Consider the following 5,000-nt stretch of genomic DNA (forward strand, 5'->3'; position numbering starts at 1 on the left):
AATTTCCTACGTTTCGTGTTCAGCATCACTGAGATCACTATCATACCTACTACATATTCTCTCTACACTTATCTATCTATCCACTTATACGCATTATATCTAGTAAAGGACTTAGATACGTATGTTTTTCTTTTTAATTGGAATTTAAACTTCGTCAAAACGATAGATAGACAGAATAGACAAGTACTTGTATACATGGAATTAGTACCTATGTAGGTACGTTAAAACGATAGATAGATAGATAGATAGACAGACAGACAGGTAAATCAATGATTGGACATGATTTTCTTTCGATTATAAATAATGTTTAAATATACATATATATACACACACACACACACATATATCTATTTAACTAGAAAGATTTATGATACCACTATTACTCTTTCGAAATGTAATTAGAAAAAAAAAAATCGCGTATCGAGTGAAATTTTTGTCAAACTTACCGATTAGCTTGCGTGTTGGCATGAAAAAAAAAAGAAAAGTAAAAGGAAAATACTTCGGTCATGAAAAAAAAAGAGATATCAGAAAAAAAGGAAATCGTCAAAAAAGGATTAATGTTAACGTGAACACGGGAGATGCAAGGAGTAAAGGGGGTAGTAGAAGAGGGGTAAGGAAGGAAGGAGAGGGGATTTGACTGGGTCCGCGCGAGAACGCTTCGATCGGCACTTCATTTGAACATAATCCAGGGTTTCTCCGTGCGCATTTGCGCAATAAGCATTGCGGTACCCACGGTAATGGCGACGAAATGATTTGCCGCACACGTAGCGTCGAAGAGCGGTGGTTAAGGTAACTTTTCTCCTTTTCTCTCTCTCTCTCTCTCTTTCTTTCTATCTCTCATATACACATATATACACACACGCATACAAATACACATATATTTTTATCCTTCTTACGTTCTCCCTCTCGACACTTTTCTAATGGCCACAAGCACGTATTATTACGCAGCGTTCCACAGCAATATCTAAGCATGGAAAAATGCATTATAAACCCTCTTCGAAAGTGGCGAAAGAAGGTTGAGATAAAAGAAGAGAAGAGAAGAGAAGAGGAGAAGGAGATGGAGGAGGATGAAGAGAAGCAAGAGGAGTAGGGATAAACGTCTACCATCGACTTGTAAGTACTTACTTCGAACAGACAGAGAAGGAAGAAAGGAAGAAAGGAAGGAAGGAAAATGAGGGGGGTAAAAAGAAGGTGCAAGAGGGGAGTAGCTGTTACACCCAAGGGAATGGATATTGCGGTGTAAACATTAAAAATGTCGTCACAGGGAACCGAGTATAAGGAGCTGGATCAAGAGAAGAAAAAAGAGAGAAAGAGAAACAAGAGGAAAGGGAGAGGGAGGAGTTAAAAGAGGACGATGAAAACAAGAAAACCAAGTAACTTGCAGGGCTATAATATACCTACTACGAAAGTAATATCTAACCGTGCGCGTTCATGGAAAAACAAATGGTTTCTCGTTAGCATAATCTCTTTTAATCAATATTACGTAATTTTACAATACCTTCATTATTGTTCATTATTTATTCACGAATTTGTTCGTTCGTACTTCAATTATATTTTCGTTTATCTTTTCTTCTTCTTTTTTTTTTACAATTGTAATCTTTCTTTCACGTATCGATATCCTTTTGGTTTCTTTTTTTTTAATTTTCCTCTCTCTTTTTTAACGACAATCTTTCATAAATTATGTAAACGAAATCCGGTAGAGATTACGACTCTCGTGTAAGTACATAGGTAGATAAATTTATCAATGCTTGAGCAAGAGAAATATGGATAGGAATAGTTAGAGAGAAAGAGAGAGAGAGAAAGATTGAGAACAACCCCTTCTCGCAGAACTATCTACCTATCTACCTACCCCCCGAGAGTTACGGAAAAGTTACGATCCGTTCTTTGGCAAATGCGAGAACGTATTTCTACGTGGTCCGTGGGCCGATATCTCGAGGATCAATTTGGTTGTCAGACGTCCACGTGTCACTTAGCCGTTTTCACCGACATACGAATAATTCACGACGTACCCTTTGAAGAGAGAGAAATAGAAAGAGAGAGAGAGAGAGAGAGAGAGAGGAAGAGAGAAAGAGAGTGTTTGCTCGCACGAGTTAAACCGACAGCCAAGAGGGAGAAGAGATGAGTGGATCGTTCGAAGAGAGAGAGAGAGATCTCATTTTTGAAAGCAAAAACGATCGAAAGAAAATTAAAGTTTTTCTTGAACTTACGAAAAGAAATGATGGAGGAGGGTGTGAAGTGGGGTTGTGTGTAAAACGTTGACCGTTTAAAAAAAAAAAGAAGGGAAAATAAAAAGAAAAAAAGGAAAAAAGAAAAAAGCTGTCGACGTGGGAAAACTGAGAGTATATGTCTGTATCCTCTATCATCCCCCGAGCAAGAAAGAGAGAAAGAGAAAAAGGGAGAGAGAGAGAGAGAGTAAATCTATTTTTTATTCAAAACTTATTCTCTGACTTTTGCTTTTAAAAGAGAGGATGAGTGCAAAACGTCGACTACTGGTACCAAAATCCGATTTAAGAATCCCATGGACTTCCTTTTGCTTGACACGATCCTGACGCGCTGTGATTTTTTACTTATACTTATACCCTTTTTTTTCTTTCTTTTTTTTTCTTTTCTTTTTTATCAAGAATAATATAGTATAATAACTAGGTAATAGGGAGAGAGAGAGAGAGAGATAGATAAAAAAATTTTGTTTGTTCGTTGTCCTCCCCTAAATGTCTGTATACAATTAATTTTTTTTTTGTTCTTTTTTATTCTTTATATTTCCTCTTTATTTTTCATTTTTTTTTATCTCCTTTTTTTCGTTTGCTTCTTCTTTCGATCTTCAGATATCTACCTACGTATTATTTTTTTCTTTCTTTTCTTTTTCTCTTTTTTTCTTTCTTTTTTTTTTACGATAAGAATGAGTCATTCGTTCTTTCTTGCAGTCATTGATTTCGTACAGGTATTTGTCTAATCGAAAAAATTTTGGTGAATCAATAATTCTCTTTTACTTTTTTTTTTTATTAGATTTTAAAGAATATCGTTTATCTTATCTACTGACAAACGAAAAGGAGATTTTAATGAGAGAGAGAGAGAGAGAGAGAAATCGTGTTCTCGTGTTAGCAAAATTTCACGATCAATTTTCTGTCGTCGAGACTAAAAAAGAGGAAAAGAAAAAAGAAAAAAAAAGGAAAGAAAAAAAAAGATCAATCAAAGGACAATCCGTAACGTTTTCACGGAATTGCTCCCTGGTGTCTGGGAACACACGAAATAAAAGAGATATAGATAACCCCGACTACTATACTACTCCCGCTGAAGCGACCATTTCAATCGACTCGATTCACCGATCTGAGTCTCGCATTACGTACAGAGAATATTTATCTCGTAACGGAACACACTGGCTATATTGAATAATTAATAAACGAAAGGGAGTGAGACAGAGAGATTAAAAGAGAGAGAGAGAGAGAGAGAGAGAGAAAAGGGGGAATCAGTAACTAAACATCGATTTGTCGTTTGGTTTGTAGATAACGAAGATCACGTGACAATTATTATTTTTCACAAGTCAAGAAATTAAGAAAAAAAGAAAAAAGAAAAGAAACTAAACGAATTAAAAAGAAAAAAAAAAGAGAGAGAGAGAGAAAAAAAGAAGAGAGAGATCTTCGATCATATCGATTATTGTATATCCAATAGAAAAATAAAAAAATAATAAAAATAATCGAACGATTGCGAAAAAAAAATTGAAATGAAAAATTTCGTAGCGTGCGAAAGAAAACGCGTGTGTCTATGCAACAACATCCAAGAGAGTTTTCGATGTGATTAATTCGAGTGGAAACCAGCCTGTCTACCTCACGCCCTCCCCCTGCCCTGCCCTACCTTACCCTCTCCCCCTTCACCATTCTTTATGGAACAACACAACACAACGCAAATCGTTGTGTACGATCGTCAGGGGTGTAATCATGGAACGTTCGTAGTCTCTTCTCTTTCTACTTCTCCTACCCTTCTCTCTACCCCTCCCTCTACCCCTTCCCCTTCTTCCCTTTCACGATGAGCTCAAATAAAACTTGATACGAAACAGAGACATCAATTTCGTTAAGATGCGTGTCCCATATGAAAGGGAATGGGGAAACACGGCGACACCTACGCATGATTTTGTGCGTCCTACGCGCCTGCAGAGAAAGCTTTTCGGTGCACGTTGTCTCGTCCCTTGAGACATCGAAAGGGCCGTGCGACCGAGTAGGGTACTACACGCGTGCACTTCGTTTCGTAGTCCTTTGTGACTTTATTTCCATCTGTCTCTATCTCTCTCTCTCTCTCTTTTTTCTCTTTCTCTGTTTTCTAATCGACAGTCGAAAGGTTCATCGATATAAGCACTTGTCGGTAGTAGAAAGGGAGCAATGTTTCCTATATATACGATTGGCCTTGTTGTGAAATTATATATATATATATTCTCGAAGGAGGGGTTGGAAAACTCAGAAGAGTATTCAACCCCTACGATCCGTAAGCGGCAAGTGTTACACGCTCGTTAGCAAGGGGTGCCCCTTTTATGCCAGAATACGATTGCTCACGGTTCTCGGTTACAGGTTGCCTGTTACTACTAACGTTAACTATGGGATAGTTTTCTTTCTTTTTTTTTTTTTCTTTTTTTTTTGCCAAGAGAAAACGACTTACATTACGAATATTGCGAATATTCGAACGTGCGAATTATAAGGAAAAAAATAACGAGATAAGATCGATATAATTTTCTCGTCAATTTTTCATCAAAGATAATACCACAATTTATGATAATATATTTTTTTTTATATATATATATATTTTTTTTTTTCAACGGGACAATCTTTTTATCGACTTTAAAATAATAACGACGACTTATCATGACGATTTATCACCTTCTTCTTTTTTTTTTGTTCTTTTTTTTTTACTTTCGAATTATTTGTCTATCGATTCGAAATCTATCATACGACCCTGTCTCCTGAATGATTTCTTTTTCCAATGATAATACGTATCGAATTAAATAAATATCTGTC

The 5,000-nt window shown here is 36.3% G+C and overlaps 1 protein-coding gene across 2 annotated transcripts in view; it reads right to left on the reverse strand.

Moving 5' to 3' along the window:
• Positions 1-5,000, reverse strand: part of LOC127064232 (homeobox protein 9) — a 67,224-nt gene that overhangs the window by 42,937 nt on the left and 19,287 nt on the right. The window lies entirely within an intron of this gene.

This window comes from Vespula vulgaris, chromosome 5 (assembly GCF_905475345.1).
Source record: "Vespula vulgaris chromosome 5, iyVesVulg1.1, whole genome shotgun sequence".
Lineage (NCBI taxonomy): Eukaryota > Metazoa > Arthropoda > Insecta > Hymenoptera > Vespidae > Vespula > Vespula vulgaris.